The sequence below is a fragment of the Lepidochelys kempii genome, chromosome 2, assembly GCF_965140285.1.
Source record: "Lepidochelys kempii isolate rLepKem1 chromosome 2, rLepKem1.hap1, whole genome shotgun sequence".
Classification (NCBI taxonomy): domain Eukaryota; kingdom Metazoa; phylum Chordata; order Testudines; family Cheloniidae; genus Lepidochelys; species Lepidochelys kempii.
The window spans coordinates 219,752,350-219,770,771 of record NC_136381.1 but is presented as its reverse complement, the minus strand read 5'-3'; positions in this window follow the sequence as shown (position 1 = coordinate 219,770,771).

The following is an 18,422-nucleotide window of genomic DNA, read 5'->3' as shown; positions in this document are numbered from 1 at the left end:
TAACCCTAGTCCTTCAGTTCAAAAGGTAACAATGTCTTGCCTTTACCCTTGCGAACTGAAACACAGCATCAGAGAGATCCAAAAACTGGCTAATGGCATTTTCAAGCAATAAAATAGCAAGCACTATCAATCTTTCATTGGCCATCATCAAGGGAAGATATATTTTAATGAGCCTGAGCTTTGAAAAGCTGCATTCACCACTCGTAACTGTGACTGGCAGTGTGAGCAGAATCCTCAAAGCTATCCACACATTAGGAAAAGTGTCCTTCAGCCCTGCATCATGAATGAATTGGAGAACTTGGAGTGGAAAGTGCTTCACACGTGGCAAATTGTGACAGATGTTGTCCAGTTTGATGCAGAGGTCTTTATCATTGATGTCTGAACATTCCCCATATGTTGGCATCTGGTGAAGGTCCATACAATTGTTCAAGAGTGTTTTCCTGTCCACTGGCAGCTTACTAAAGTGATACAGAAAACCCCAGGTCTTTTTGTGGTGCTTCATTTGTCTGAACCTTTCTTTGATGGATACTCAAGCAGTGTCAATGAACAAGCAAAAATACTCTTGAATTTTTCTTCCAACCTTCCATTCACCTCATCTCTTCCCTAGTAACCAAAGTGTCTCATTTTCTGATGAATCCAAGTTTCCTTGAAGACAGGTTCATCTCCTAAATTTTCCACCATTTCTCTGGCAGCAGTGATGGCACCTTCAAATCTGTTGTCTCTCTAGGCCACAACAAAATCAAGGCAGCTTCTCATCAAAGTAGTAGCAGTCACGATGTACATCAACTGAGTTCATAATGGCTTACTTACAACATTTACTTGGAACAGAATATCATGTCAAACCACAACTGAGACCAGAAATTTGAAGTCAGTAATTTGTTTTGCCAGGATCTGCACTTCGTGTCGGATTCTGACCTAGACAATACTCGACTACACCAATTCCATCAGGATATCGTAAAACTCAGTCATGTTACCGGATTTGCCGGTTACTTTGGGGCAGGGTTCCCAAACTTGGTTCGTGGCTTGTTCAAGGTAAGGCCCTGGTGGGCCGCAAGATGCTTTTTTTACCTGAGTGCCAACAGGTACGGCCGCTCACAGCTCCCAGTGGCCGTGGTTCGCTTTCCCGGTCAATGGGAGCTGTGGGAAGCGGTGTGGGCTGGGCCACCGCTTCCTGCAGCTCCCATTGGCCAGGAACGGTGAACCGTGGCCACTGGGAGCTGTGAGCGGCAGTATTTGTGGATGCTCAGGTAAACAAAGCATCTCATGGCACGCCAGGGGCTTACCCTGAACAAGCCGTAAACCAAGTTTAGGAACCCCTGCTTTGGGGTATGCTCATTTACTAGGGTTCCTTTTAAGTGTGTGGGGGTGTTTGGTAATTCTATCAATGTACTGCTTGTGTCACTTGTGTTCTCATATGGAGCTCTACTCCCCTCTGAAAGATCCCTCCCAATGGAGCTATCCTGCAGGACCTAGGTTCCCCAGGGCTGGGTTCTTCCAGCCCTAGAATTGGATGAACACACACACATGCATTAACAGAGCACGTCTGAGAGGACCGGGTTAATCAGTTCTTCCAAGCTGACCCCTTATATGTCCCTGGACTCAGGAGGCTGGGTAGAACAGCCCTTCCAAGCTGCCACCCTCCTATGTGCCAGGTTCAGCATGTCCCTTTTCCCGCTTTCACATTACAGTCGTTCTGGTAGTAACCCACTTGATGAGCAAACCCCACAGGATTTTTGGGCGCTGCAGGGATCTTTAGCTTAGTTATGAGGAGTGTTGCTGCAGAGCGACTGGGGAAGCGAAAAAACACGCATGGAGGGACGAGAGAGAGAGAGAAAGAGAAGCAACCAGCTTAACCATGAAAGTTATTTATGGCAAGGTAATAACCATACAAGGGGAGCCAAACAAACAAAACAGTTATAATATTAAATCTAACTTACAGTTTTCTAACCTGACTTTTGTAATAAAATTTAATGGATCACATAAGACAGGGTCAGAAGGCTATCCCTAGAGAGAGAGTTAGGTTTTCACCACTCTGTGAAGCTTGAATTGATTGGGGATGTTCTCAGATGTCACTGGTGTGGTGCTCTGCTCTGTCCAATAATTGATAACAGTCGGCTGCATGTGTGTGTGCCCTCTGTTTGCTGCCCTGGCTCTGCAGATAGCTGACACAGCAGACCCCGAGAGAACCCCCAATGACCACAGACTCCGATAAACCGGGCTGGGTGCCTTCGTACCTTATTGTCAAATGAAGCACAGTAATAGTTTCCCGCAGACTCTACCAGACATACTACAAATATGTGCCCTCTGACAATGAACACAGCTCAGTCAGTGGCGGGGCTCTCCACTGCCCCTTTGGCTGGACAAAGATATCCACTCAGGGATGCATTCTTATACCCAGGTACAAACAAGTTACACATCACTTCTGACGTATCGAGGTACATCCCCTCTGCGTGTTGGGGTGCTGCCTCTCTCCTGGTACATGTTGGTTCAAACAAACAAGTCTATCCATCATATTATCCTTTTGACCCTGTCTTTTAGGATGGGTCAGCCTGTTCCTCATTATCTCTGTGGAATGTCTTTGTACTGGAATGTTCTGTTGCCATCCTGGCACATTTTTATCCTATTAGTACTTGATACACTTTAGATATGTGTATACATCCAATTAGCAGCCTTCTTCTTGCCAACTTTTGTGAGCAGGACCTGCCTCTGGCTCACAGCTTAACTTTGCTATATGTTAGCAAAGTCTTGACCATTACTTTAGTTCAAGCCTCAGTCTTCATACCGGGCCTCTGATACCAAGGTTTTATGTTTTTGTAGGGAATGAACAGTAGTTCAAGGGAGAACACTAGATTTGTTTATGGGTAAACCGATGGCTCAAGGGAGTATACCAAAGTTGTTGTGTTCAGGCTAAACAATAGGAACCGATCATTCCTGGCTTTGGGCAGTGGTCCTTCCAGGGAGCTCACAATGCAATTAGGCAGCTTCAGTATTTTGGATACCAAAAAAGAATTTATTACTAGAATTGGTCTGATAACTACTGAGCTGGAGGTATGCAGGCATGGGTTCATTAACATCTGGAGCAGATATTCCCCATCTTGCAGTGCTTTCCTGCTTTTCTGGTCCCAGAGTTCGTGCCGTTCTTGCGTCTTGCCTTGGAATCTCTGTTCTCCATTCTGTATGCTAATGGAGATGCCTCCCTGTCCCATCTTTGATGCAAATGAGGCTAGGGGAGTTGCCTTAATCTTGTCACCCTTGTCAGGAGGGGTTTAGGGTGAGTCTCCCACAGCCTTTTTATTACTTTTTGTAAGTCTTTCTTCTGATTGGCTTTGTTTGGCGTGGTGGGCAGGGGGAGGACTTTCATGAATCAGGCTGGATACTGCACCCTGGTTCCCCAAGAACACAGAGCTGATAGGTAAGAGTCACTTGGTACTTCACTGGCCTTATGCTATCAATTTGGCTCTCCCAGAGAGTCACTTACTGGCTTTACGGTTTGTAACATTGTACGTGAATATCTTCCACCTGATAGTTGATGCTGAAAACAGGACATGTGTCCTTTGCAGTTCTCTGAAGAGAGATACTGAATCTAAAGATAATGCTGCATCTGACACAACCAGGTTAAGGAAATAGCAGTCACAAGGCATGAAGAAAGCTCTTGAATTCAGCTCAAGGATCCTTACCTGGACGCCACTGTTTCTTCCCTTCATGTTTGTGCCATTATTGTAGCCTTGGCCATGGAGGTCCTGAAGCTTTATTTTATTCTCATTCAAAACTTTCATAAACAAGTCTGTTAGGCCTTTTCCACTTGGGTCATTCACAGACCAGAGACAGATAAAGTGTTCCTTTACTTGGATACAGCCATCCTTGTCATCAACAAATCTTACTGTAAATGACATCTTTTCACTGTGACAGATGTCGGGAGTGCAGACCATTATTACGGCATTATACTTTGCTTTGCCGAGCCACATCACTATGTTATCAAGCACCTTCCTTGACATAAGGTCAATCAACTTGTTTGAATTGTTTTGCTGCAGTAGTGGTCCATAGTTTCTTTACAAACTACTCAACGTAGGTGCTTACACATGACATCGTCATATTTCCCAAGGAGCTCTACCAAACTGAGGAAATTACCATTATGTTCAGTGAACAACTTATCTGATGAGACCCAGAAAGCCAAATTATTCTTTACAAGGAAGAACATAAGAACGGGCATACTGGGTCAGACCAAAAGTCCATCTAACCCAGCATCCTGTCTTCCAACAGTGGCAAATGCCAGGTACCCCAGAGGGAATGAACAGAACAGAACAGGTAATCATCAAGTGATCCATCCCCTGTTGCCCGTTCCCAGCTTCTGCAAACAGAGGCTAGGGACACCATCCCTGCCTATCCTGGCTAAGAGGGTAATTGAGATCAGATGCTTGAGCACGTTCTTCAAATGCTGGGTTTCTACATTAATAATGCATTGGTTTTCTGTAACTATTCATTTATTCAGCTTGAGCCTGGACTCAACCTCCATCCATTTGGTGTAGGCCAGAAAATGGTCAGTTGACTTTTCATGTTGCTTCAGAGCATCAGCTAAGTTATGCCAGTAGTTGTACCCAGAAAGCACAAGCAATGATTTGGCATTCTTGTCAAATATTTTGGAACTAAAACAGAACACTTTGATTTCAAGTAAACTAGCCAACGTTGATTCAGTTTCTCACCATTCTTGAGCACTCTTCTGCAGTGTGACTTTGAGAAGTGTCACTTCTACTTATTTACTAGAAATGTCATATTCTTGATTTTGCCTGGCCCATTCAAAATTGTACAATCAATATTGGCAGAGTTTAGGTTCGATGGCCGTAAAGAAGAATCTGATGTATCCATTTGTGGTGAGCAATTTTTCTCACTGCTGTTTCTCTCACCATGTGAGGCTGATTCTTCGGTATCATTTCTCTCCTTTTCATGTAAACCAGATTTTTCTTTGTCATTACTCTCCTTTTCATATGAGCCACATTCTTCTTTATCGTCACCCTCCTTTATGCTAAGGAAAACTGGACAATTTCCCATCACTTTCCCATTCCTTATCTTCAGATAAATCTTCTAATTCCTTAGTAATAGGACTTCCATCATTTACGCTTCTCTCCTCAATTTCTTCTGCACTGGGATGATCGCTACTGCATAAAGCCTGGTCTATGCTGTTCTGTTTCAGATATTTTTCCCTTGGAGTTTCTTAGTCTTATTGTATGAGCAGAACAGATCCATCTTTAGAATCCTTGAGCCAAATTCTGCCCAGTGTTTCCTTACCACACAGGTGGGAGTAAGAGAGGATGCATGTGTTGTTACTCAGGGCAAAATGTGTGCCCTTATTTGCCCTTTAAGGAAGATGCATTTCCCAAGAAGTTTGTGACTCATTTCTGACATAATGATTGTAATTGACAAGCACAGGTCCTATTCTTCCCCTGCAGAACATGAATAACTCCAGCTGACTTAATGGGATTTACTTGTATCCTGCAGAGTGAGATTGCCCTAATGTTTTCCTGAAAATGCAGGATCTGGACATGGTTGAACACAGGGGATGGAGGGGAAAAGAAAACGCATCTTACATCCCAATGTTATTTGTCAGTTCAAGAAATAATTGACTTTCTCTGATTAAGAATGGGAGGGAAAGTACTTATGCAGTAAGTATGCTAATTATTTTCTAGGTATATTATGTATATTGTAAGATATTGCTAGAGGCTGGTATGAAAATAGAAAAAATACTATAATTTACATAGCTATTGAAGAACAAAAATCCTATTGTATAGGAAAAACTATAATATTCATAGTCATTACTGCTGATTAGGTGTTAATCCTGAAGTAGAGAAACCAATCTCTTTATATTCATTCCTTTTTGGTTGCCATAATATTTTTTCTGAGAGGAGCCTCCCAAAATACAATAAGGAGGAGATGAAATCAAATATCCCTTAAAAAATTGAAATGCCTCTTTTAAAAGGCATAAATTAAGTGAATCTTTTTGTTCAAATTCTATAGGATCAGCTATCTTGCAAGATTTCTGTATTCATCTTCAACTATTTAAAATTAAAATCATATGTTGCCAAAGAAAACTTTGAAAAGTTTCAGAATAAATCTATCTTTGCACCCTACTTATGTCCTCCTGATGGGAAACATTACACAGGTAGAATAGATCCTGTTATATTACTTTAAAATTATGATAGATTCATTTTCAGACTCAGAGATTTTTACTTCTGGGGGAGTAAATTTTGCAGAAATTTACATTGTGCATGCAAAATTTCCTTTTGCTCACAGAAATGGGCTGCAGTGCTGCTAGCTGCCACTGGGGGACACTGGACTTTGCAGAGCGCAGCTTGCACATAGAAGACACTGCTGGGCGGGATGGATAAAAAGCTAGAGCAGGGGTGGCCAACCTGAGCCTGAGAAGGAGCCAGAATTTACCAATGTACATTGCCAAAGAGCCACAGTAATTTGTCAGCAGCACCCCATCAGCTTCCCCCCACCCCCTGCTCCCAGCAGCTCCCACCCACCAGCAGCCGTGCCAATCGGTGCCTCCCCCTCCCTTCCCACACCTGCCAATCAGCTGTTTCAAGGCGTGCAAGAGGCTCTGGGGGGGGAGCAGGAGGAGCGAGGGCACGGCTGGCTCAGGGGAGGGGGCGGGAAGGGGTGGAGTGGGGGCAGGGCCTGTGGCAGAGCCGGGGTTGAGCAGTGAGCACCCCCTGGCACATTGGAAAGTTGGCGCCTGTAGCTTCAGCCCCAGAGTCGGTGCCTATACAAGGAGCCGCATATTAACTTCTGAAGAGCTGCGTGTGGCTCCGGAGCCGCAGGTTGGCCACCCCTGAGCTAGAGGGTTCCTGGCAGCTGCAGTTCCCAGCATGCCCTGAGGAAAGGAGAGGGCATTGAACAGGAAACTCTGTGCAAGCCTAGTACCGACCATCAGGAACCCTCTGGGATCTCTGGACTCGGGGGGTTGAGGGTGGGTGGTACAGGGATAGGTGTCTGGGCAAGGGGCAGGGGCCCACAGCTGGGCTTGGGTGAGGAGGGAGTGCGGGTATCTGGGCTGGGGGGGGCATGGTTGGGCTCGGGGTAGGGGGGTGTATTGGCTGGAGGTGGCCCCGCAGGTGGGAAGGGGCTGTGGGTGTCTGCCCCCCCCGTCTGGGCTATCGGAGGGGAAGGGGGCAGAGAATCAGGAACTGGGCTGTCATAGGGGTTTCTTTAAATCTCTTCTCCCAGGGGAATTTTTGTGTGTATCTGTATTGTTAAAGAAATACTTGCTGACAGGTATTTTGAAATAAATTACCAGAATAATTGAAATTGGCGTGATTATGTAGTGTTATTTTGACAAGTAAAATTTGCAGAATTTTAAAATATTGTGTGCAGAATTTTTATTTTTTTTGCACAGATTGCCCCCCCGGGGTAGATTTTGGAGAAAATCTTCTATTGTAATTCATGAATTTTTCTCTAACCCCTCTAAAGCAATAGTGCTGTGTACTATTTGCAGATAACTAACTACGTGAAGGAGAAACACAGTCATTTGTTACACTGAATACTTGGGGGCAATTATTAATAACTGCTTCAATGTTTTATGATCTGTAGGAAAACAGTTCATAACAGATGAGTGCAGTGAAATTCCTATATATCAATTTTTACTTGATCTTGCTTGCTGCAAGGAAATGAAATGAGTAAGAAACTGTGTAATTTTGCTTGCAACTTCTTGGGTGGAGCATTCTAAATGAAACCTTTCACTGTTTGTGAAATACAGTGGGGACTACTGATGAAGAATAACATAAAATGTATATGAGCAACAGTCTACTTAGTATTAGGGCCCTGATTCAGGAAAGCATCCCTGTCCAGGACTGCATTTAAATTGATGTGCAAAAGCTTTACTGAATTGGGGCTGAGAAATGCAAATCTTTACGAAGCAGAAAACCACATGAAACTCTGTTTAAGTTCATACTTAGAAGCACAGTGGCTATGTTTTGTGCAAAACTCTGCTGGACCTAACAGTTGAAATTGGAGTTGGTATTGACATTTTTTGATCCACCTATATAGACAGAGATATTAAAAAAAAACCCAAAAAACAGAGTTTTGTTTTGGGTTTAGCAAACCCCCTCATCATTACAAAATGTTGTTTGAATATTGGAAATAATTCAAGAGATTTGGTTGGTAAGAAAGGAGACAAGATAGGAATTTGCCTGACTGAAAATGAAGTGAAAAGTGATTAAGGTTTTGGCGCATAAAAAACATACCAACCTAAACAAACACCAGTTAGCTCATCCAGTCTGAATGACTACATTTTGCATTTACTCGCTCACTACATCAGTTTTACTAAACTCTTCTTGGTCATCTGTGATGGTGCCTTGACTACCATCCCCAAAAGTCCACAAAAAAGACAGAGTGGAGAAAGGAAGCATTATTATCTTTCATATTATTAATATTAATTATTAGTCATGGGAGCTATATGTACATTTAAGAGAAAAAATTTCCCTATCTTATTAGTAGAACATAGTGGGTAAAATCCTAGCATTTTGCCATGGACTTCAATGGGGTCAGGATTTCACCCAGTATTTCAAATATGCTCAACAAACTGGTTTTCCTGACTTGTCCCTGTTGTAATTCTTTCTGAGCGCTCACTTTTTCTAGATTAAAATTTAGATACTAGCATTTTATTGTGGTAAGCTAGTGTGACTACATTCTCTTACTTACCAATATTAGCATATGCCAATTAATATGTAATTTCTTTTTCTCTTACTCATTAAGTCCCATATTACAGTAGGATTCAAAGAATACTTTCATTTTTATGTCTGCTATATCCAGGTTATTTGCAACAACAACCACGACCATAACATAAATCTTAGTGTGCTCAATATGAAATTTTTAAATCTTGGGTTACTAATTGAAGGCTGAAATCTCTTGAAGAAGAGATTTGTGGATTAATTTTTAAATCAGTTTTTAATCTGCTTATTCAGTTTTCATTACTGTGCAGTGAAACTTTATAATGAAAAATACAGTACTTAACCTTTAATAATTTTCCTGTTTGCAATATATTTAATTCCAAAGAGCCAAAAGGAGCTCTTGAAATATATTCCAGGGGAAAGGAAATATATTCCACATCAGAATATATATATATTTCATTTTTATAGTACAATATATTAATTAATTGGACTTTCTTTTAAAAAATCATAAACCTGCACTCACCTAATTAATATATACCCTTTGATTTTGCAAATATGAACCCGGTATGTTATAGGGTCCAAAGCACACCTCCAAGACTCAGTCATTGTGTCAAAGGTATATTGCAAGGTGTGAGAGAAGAAAACAAAGATCCTGTTTAAATCTGCAAAAAAAAGGAAGTTATAATATTCAGACTGGGTTCTTAGCTAGCATAAATCAGCATAGTTTCCTTGATGTCAATAGAGTTATGCTGAATTACATCCATGGAGGCTGTATCCTTTCAAATTGAGATACACAGGGATAAATCCTCAACTGGGATAGATAAGGGTAACTGCATTGAGTTTGGTAGAATTACTGCAATTTACAGTAACTGAAGCTCTGGCCTACAGATAGTAGGGTTAACTCTGGAAAAGGAAAGTGATCAGGAACAGTCAGCATGGATTCACCAAGGGAAGGTCATGCCTGACTAATCTAATCACCTTCTATGATGAGATTACTGGTTCTGTGGATGAAGGGAAAGCAGTGGATGTATTGTTTCTTGACTTTAGCAAAGCTTTCGACACGGTCTCCCACAGTATTCTTGTCAGCAAGTTAAAGAAGTATGGGCTGGATGAATGCACTATAAGGTGGGTAGAAAGTTGGATAGATTGTCGGGCTCAACGGGTAGTGATCAATGGTTCCATGTCTAGTTGGCAGCCGGTATCAAGTGGAGTGCCCCAAGGGTCGGTCCTGGGGCCGGTTTTGTTCAATATCTTCATAAATGATCTGGAGGATGGTGTGGATTGCACTCTCAGCAAATTTGCAGATGATACTAAACTAGGAGGAGTGGTAGATACGGTGGCAGGTAGGGATAGGATACAGAGGGACCTAGACAAATTGGAGGATTGGGCCAAAAGAAATCCGATGAGGTTCAACAAGGATAAGTGCAGGGTCCTGCACTTAGGACGGAAGAATCCAATGTACCGCTACAGACTAGGGACCGAATGGCTAGGCAGCAGTCCTGCGGAAAAGGACCTGGGGGTGACAGTGGACGAGAAGCTGAATATAAGTCAACAGTGTGCCGTTGTTGCCAAGAAGGCCAATGGCATTTTGGGATGTATAAGTAGGGGCATTGCCAGCAGATCGAGGGACGTGATCGTTCCCTTCTATTCGACATTGGTGAGGCCTCATCTGGAGTGCTGTGTCCAGTTTTGGGCCCCACACTACAAGAAGGATGTGGAAAAATTGGAAAACGTCCAGCGGAGGGCAACAAAAATGATTAGGGGACTGGAACACATGACTTATGAGGAGAGGCTGAGGGAACTGGGATTGTTTAGTCTTCAGAAGAGAAGAATGAGGGGGGATTTGATAGTTGCTTTCAACTACCTGAAAGGGGGTTCCAGAGAGGATGGATCTAGACTGTTCTCAGTGGTAGCAGATGACAGAACAAGGAGTAATGGTCTCAAGTTGCAGTGGGGGAGGTTTAGGTTGGATATTAGGAAAAACTTTTTCACTAGAAGCGTGGTGAAACACTGGAATGTGTTACCTAGGGAAATGGTAGAATCTCCGTCCTTAGAAGTTTTTAAGGTCAGGCTTGATAAAGCCCTGGCTGGGATGATTTAGTTGGGGATTGGTCCTGCTTTGAACAGGGGGTTGGGCTAGATGACCTCCTGAGGTCCCTTCCAACCCTGATATTCTATGATTCTATGGCCCCATTGAAGCCAGTGTGAGTTTTGCCATAGACTTTAATGGGACCAGGGTCTCATTAGGTCAAGGACAGATCAATTTGATGGATGAACTGCTTAGACTGTCTTTTTCTTGTATGTCTGGAAAGCGCCTAGCACATCATGAGTACTGCCACTACCACTACTACTACTTGCATTAATTTACCTCTGGAGTAAATCCACTGAAGGAAATTAAATTTCTCTGGAGCCTACAATATTATCTTACTTGGCAGAAGTGAGGATATATTGGTTTCTAAATATGTCTTTAAATGCCATCTTCCGCCATTTTGTATGTGCATGGCTAGCTCTCACTGACTTTCTGCACAAATCAGGGAGCAAAATTTAGTCAAGACAAAATTCTGTTTTTCCCCCCTATATGAAATGTTTTTTTATCCTGATTGCTATCAACATGAAGAAAATGAAAGAAATCAATATATGGCATCATTCCCCCTGCCCCTTCTTTCTTGTCAATCTGAACTTCCATCATTTGTGCCAGGCTGCCTTTGAACTAGGATTTTCCAGTCAAGTGAGTTGGACAAAATCAATATCCTCACACATAAAGTACAATGATATTATTGTTAATTTACAAGAATTTTTAAAAAGCAATTCTTTCTTGCAGAACTTTTTCTTTGCTGGTATAGATTTAGCTGTGTTTGTTTTTTCAAGGTGATTCAAGCCAACAGATTAAATAGGACATCACACCTGATGCAATTATTAGACAATGACCAATATAGAAATGAAATCTAGTATCTTTGAAATAAGAGGGAAAATCAGTAAATATCACCTGGAATTAACACTCTGGGGTCGGAAAACACATATTATTATTAATGATTATTACTAATAAGATAATTATTATCTATTTATTTTATTTGTACCTCTCTGTATTTTCTGGTTCCACTAGGACTTTCTCCCCTGTTTGAATGGCGGAGACCCTGGGTTTTTTTTCATCTTCTCTGCAGCATGGGGCCCGGGTCTCTTGAAGGTTTTATTGAGTAAATGGTAGATTCTTTGTAACATGAGGTCTTTAATTCATGGTTTGAAGACTTCAGTAACTTAGCTAGAGGTTATGGGTATATTACAAGAATGGGTGGGCAAGATTCTATGTCCTGCATTGTGCAGGAGGTCAGACTAGATGATCATGCTTGTCCATTCTGGCTTTAAATTCTGTACGTCTATGAGACTGGAAGAAGTTTTGCATAATATGAGAAATACTGTATTTCAAATCCAACCAGAAGCTGGCAGGATTCCCAATATTCCACTAGCTTGTATTTGTTGTTATTATTAATTATTATTATTGTTGTTATTATTATTATTCTGTCTCCCACAATGTGGCAGGCTCTCTGTGTATTCATTTGCAAATAATTTAGAATGACCAAAAAAAGTATTTTAAGGTCCAAACATAAAGAGGAAGAAGAAAGGTTGAGATTTCAGACTGAATTGGGCATATCCAGATTTGAGAGTGCTCGATTTCTCAGAATCAGTGCTGCATGCATGCTAGATGTTTGGGTCATGGATGGGGTTTTTTGAATGGGGGAGATTCATGGAATGTATTCAAAAGACAAAAAGAATACAGCAAACCAAGACCTTGATCCTGCAAAGGAATGTACATAGGCAGAACATTATACGTGCATGGGATCATACTGAAGTCAATGGAATCTGCCTGTGAAGGTCCCTCTGCAGGACTGAGGCTTAAATTTGTATTAGTATTAATGAATGGAAATAGGATGGGAGCTTGGGATGAATAGTTCTCTAAAGTTTATATTCAAGATACCTACACAATTTCACTGCCTTTCTAAACCCTTCCTGTGATTATGTGGGAGAGATTCAGCCCTGTGCATAGGACTCACTCTCTGCAAGAAAGAAAAGGAGTACTTGTGGCACCTTAGAGACTAACAAATTTATTTGAGCATAAGCTTCCGTGAGCTACAACTCACTTCATTGGATGCATGTAGTGGAAAATACAGTGGGGAGATTTTATATACCTTTTATATTTTATATAAAATCTCCCCACTGTATTTTCCACTACATGCATCCGATGAAGTGAGCTGTAGCTCACGAAAGCTTATGCTCAAATAAATTTGTTAGTCTCTAAGGTGCCACAAGTACTCCTTTTCTTTTTGTGGATACAGACTAACACGGCTGCTACTCTGAAACCTGCAAAAAAGAAGTTTCTTTTTTACTTTCGCTTCTCCTCACCATTTTGGTGTACACTTTTAAATTGAAAGTAGTAAAGCTTTGCTAGCAGGAATGATTTTGGGGAGCATTTTTGAGGAACTGGCAAAAAGCCCAAATTCACTGAAGTCACCTTTTATTACACCTATTTCTTTCATTTCACATTTTCCCTTATCTTTGAACTGAAAAGAGTAGCAGTATTATTCCAAAGTATTGCAATTCATGGACACCATAAAGTATCATTCAAATTACACACAAGAGGGGCACAATTATCTTGCTTGGTAAAACAAGACAGAAATCTATTTCTCCCTCAGTCTGTGTGCATAACCACATTTAACCCTTTAATTGCTAGCATCCATTCCAGCCTGTGTATTTTAATGGAACATGAAACATATTTTGAAGTTTCACCATTCCATCAGAGCTTTGGTAATTCAGAGGTGAAATACCAGATCCAACAAGCAGTACTAGAGGTGTATTTAATCCCACATAGCTGGCCTGGATGTATTAACTTTAATGGGAACTGTGGCCAAAATTTTCAAACCTGGATTCCTCCAATCAGTCATGTAGGGTGAGATCTTCAAAAAAGCCTGAAATAAAATACAATAAATCATCATAATTAATTATACCTAGCTCTTATATCGTGTTTACAGCCTTAGCTATCAAAACAATTTACAAAGGAGGGCATTATTCCTATTCCCATTTTTCAGATACAGAAACTGAGGCACACAGCAGACTAGTGGCAGAATTAAGCACTGAACCCAGTTTTCTGAGACTCAGTTCAGTGACCCACCCACTTAAAGTCAATGGATGTCATGCTCCTCAAAAGGAAGACATGGGACAGGGGTGGGCCCATTACTCAGTGAAGAGGGAAAGGCAATAACAGAAAATGCAGCAATGGCCAAGGCATTAAATGCCTTTTTTGTTGCAGTTTTCACCACAAAGGTTAGCAGTGATCAGACAACTAGTGCAGGGAAAATAGGGAAAGAACAAGTTAAGAACTACTTAGCGTTGGTCTACCCTTAAAGCATCGGCACAGTGGCACTGATGATTTCACTCTAATGAAGATGCTCTACGCCAATGGAAGAGAGCTTTACCATGGGTGTAGTTAATCCATCTCTGCAAGAGGCAGTAGCTATGTCAGCAGGAGAAGCTCTCCCACTGACAGAGTTATGTCTACATCACAGTTTAGATTGATATGTTGCTCCGTCACCCCTGAATGACGTAATTATACCAAAATAATTCTGTAGTGTTGACCAGGGCTTAGATAAGTTAGATGTCTTCAAAATGGTAGGGCCCCCTAGAATAGACTCATAGGCGTTTAGACCAGAAGGGACCATCATGATCATCTAGTCTGATTTTATTGTCAGGATCTGGACAATGGCTTGTATGATGTTTCCACAGCAACGTTATTCCCAAAATGGATGGCTTAAGGAATGTCAGTAAGTTAGTTATACCAATAAATTAAAAACCAGCAGGATCTTATTAAAGGGGAAAAGGCAAAATACCACATTTATTGTGACTACAGAAAGAATCATAGTAAGCAATTAGTTATAGCTATAACATTCCATTCAATTTCATATTTATTCACACATTCATTCATACACACACACACAGGTTCTGCAAGGTTGTTATCATAGTTACCAGCCTTAGAGTTGCTCATGCCAAGCCACTGGCCAGGTGGCCTGGACATGAGGAGGGAGCAGGGCCTTGTCAGATGCACATCTGATGCTCCTGGAAGTTGGTTTGCAGAATCAGACCCCAAAGTTCTCACTTTCTAGAGTCCATTTTTACAGGAATTTCTTCCTATGCCAGTCTATGGGAATTGCTTCATCATGCTGTTGCTGAATCAATCAGCAGATGTCACAATCCTGATGGCTTCATGCTGCTAGATGTTATCTTGTTCTTTGGTTCTCCCATTCTTGAGGCTGTTGGGTGGATTCCAGTCTGCCCTGCGGGGGTCCTCTGGTTATTTCCACTTGACGCCTTCTTCAGCCGATGGACACTGGATTCTTAGGCTGGCACCTCCCTGATCATTCCGTTATTATCCACACCAAGCATCCATCCACATACATCCTCTATCTCTATTTTAATCACAATTGTTAATACAACAAAAGGGCGGGGAGTCTCTGGGTGCTGTTTCTGTTGTTACAGAGTATTGCTTTGAGTCTCTCTCTCTGTGAATTGCTTTGAGAACAGACTCTGTCTTCGAATGTACTAACGCAATTAGCAGCTTGCAAGTTTCACACATAGACGGAGAGAAACAGTACCAAAAACCAAGAGACCTCTTAATTAGTAATACCCTGGAATTTAAACTATGGGGAATCAAACTCATTTGTGATTTTAATACAGAACTTCTTTAATATGATCCAAAAAGTTGAATACCATGGCTACTGGTTGCCTTCCTAGAGGAAGTGCAGCTGTTTTCTTTCCCAGCATGTTCCACTAGAATATCAGGCAAAATGTTCCCTCAGGAGCTTCAAACTGAACAGAGCTGTCTGCAACCCTTTACTACCTCCCTCAGAAGCCACATCATGGGAAGAGGAAGCAGAGGTTGTTAGGTCAGATCAGAATCAGTCCATTCCGACTCTCACTTGGCTCCAAATGCAAATGAAGGAAGATTTTTATTTCTACTGCAACACAGGACACTGTTGATTCTATCTTTGGCGTTAAGCACTGTGTGACATACTGTTGAATGCAGTATGTATGCCTTCCTCACATGCCAGGTAAGCAGCAGAGATATGTAACGGTTGGACGTATTAATGAAAGCAGTGTCACCCACACAGTTTCTGCTATCTGTCCCATTTTCCATGCTACACATGACCAGACAGTCAGATGTTCAAGGCATGTGACAGTCCCATATGGTACATAATCATCAGAGCTGCCTGCCACCAGAGCTGTGTTCCAAATTCTCTGTCACCTAACCCTTTTCTTTCAGCCTTCATGCCAACTAGAAGATGTCTCGGTACAGGAGGAAGCATTGCTGCATTCTTATGTGTACAAATCAGCCTGGCTTTTGGACCATATAACTATGTAAAAGAATAAAGATTAGTGACTTCATGCATACTTGGAGTCATAGCATTACCTAATAAGGTGAAAAATTGTTTCACCATGTCCATATCTGTAATTGGTATTAAAATGTGCCAACAGATAACAACCTTTGCATCCATGAATACAAACAACCCATTAAATAAATATAAAAAAATACCTTGACAGGGCAGATAACTTGGCATGAAATGCACACCAGGGGCCTTACAAAAGATCAGATCCTGGGACATATGCCTGTAACCACTACATTTTAAACTACAATATTTAGATTTTGTGAACTATATTTGCAGTGTTCTGTTTCCAAGGAAACAAAACAAATACACTGAAACCTTTGGGGGAACTGGGGGCAAGAGGGAAGTTGTAGAGAACCCAGGGGACAGTGATAAGCAGTGAAAAGATATAATGAGCATTAAAAAAATTAACAGTTCTGTGTCACAAAATGGGTTAATGATCAGACTTTTCAGAATAAATGTTAAGAGATTCTTTTACCTTTATTTTTCAATATGGCATTTCAACAGGAGAATGCCCTACAAGACCCAGAACAGCAAGTTTGCCCAGAAGTGTTCTAATTAACAGTACCAAATGGTCTGCTATGCTGTCACGTTAATGCCTTCTATCAGGCTCTTCACTGGCCATCATGTATCATTGTTCAGCGAATGACAGCAGTCAGGTTATTAAAGGTGTAGATATTAAATTAACAACAGTAGTAAACATTGTAGCTGTACTTCACATCTCAGCAGAACCAATGAAGTGGATGACACTGAATCCATGCTGATATGCTGCAATGACAGATGGGCATCATTTAACACAATACATCAGTGGGCAACCCACGTACCACAGCTGTCCTCCACTAAATGAATTAGATCAGGGTAATTAATCTAAGGCAGAAAGTGCTACTAAAGTGGATCCTAAGCAGAATTAGAAATGAACACAATATCCTCTTTCTAAAGAAAAGGCTCCACACAACACTGGTCTAGAACTGATTGCAAAGTATTTTAAGTCCACAAAAAGAGAAGATGCTTCTCATTCTGTAGAGGAAATATAAAGAACATGATTTTGTTAACTAATATTTTATCACATTCTCTCTTTTCATCGTCTACAACAGAAAAAGCAGCAATCACAACAACAAGGGATTAGGGTCAGGATGGCAGTTTGGGCTCAATCCTCTAAACTGAAAAGGATGCTATCACCTTTTATTTCCTGCAAGTATTGCTGATACAATTATTCTCTGTTCTGTTTGCTCCACTGATACTGATTCAGAGATTAAATTTCTATTTCATTTTTTTGGGGAGGGAGGGATTGGGGTTCGTTACAAGCCTACAACTCCCTTTCCTTCAAACTACAGATTGCTGTACGTTTGCCAAGTATCACCAAATGGGAAGAGAATACTGTACCTCTTAGCAGCAACCTGGCTGTCTTAAATAGCTCATCTGGTTTAAGAGCATGATTATGGTACATCTTATAAATAGTGGTTTTTTAAATTATTATTCATGTTTCTCCCCACATTAGGCTACAGAGGATTATCAGGAAGGATTAAAGTAAATGTTTTTGTCAAGTTATGGTATTGGTTAGCTGCTAGATTCTTCCAACGAGTTTTATTGTATGTTGATATTGATATTCTGCATGAATACCCTTCAACACACTCTTTGATAAACAACAGAGAATCCTGTGATGTGTGTATGAGATTATAAGAAGTTTAAATATTAAAGGCTTAAACCCATAGTATACAGATTTGTCCCAAAATGTATTCAATTTAAAGAATAAAAAAAAGAGTAACAAAGAGTAATGGTGATGAGACTTCACTGTTTGTCTTCCACATTCTGTATCAATTCTGTTTCCAGTGTGTTTAGATAGTGTGTGACAATGTGCGATGGCAAATATCCATAAAGAGTGCGTCTGACAATGGCAGGCACTGATCAAGCAGCATGCACCTACTCCACCGCACCAGATCATTTCTAGCTTTCTCTTTCTTGTTTTCATTCTCCCGTACAGAAAGTCACAGTTCTTTGAAACACTTCCTTCTTTCTGTCTATGATATAAATATTGAGGCATGCTGCTTATCTTGGCATGTAGGGACATTAGTGTGTGTGTGGCGGGGGGTGGTGGTAGTGTTTGCGAGGGGATGTTGGTGGTGATTTTGTTGGTGGCCTATGGCATTTGTTAAATGTGTGATTATCTATGTTGCTGCCAGGGTATTGTGATCTGTGGGTGATTGCTGGAGTCTGTTGATTTTATCATATAGGAATATAGGACATAGGACCGGCAGGGAGGTTCATTGAGTACAGTCGCCTGCTATCATAGGTAACCTGTCATATAATCCCATTTAGAAATTTATTA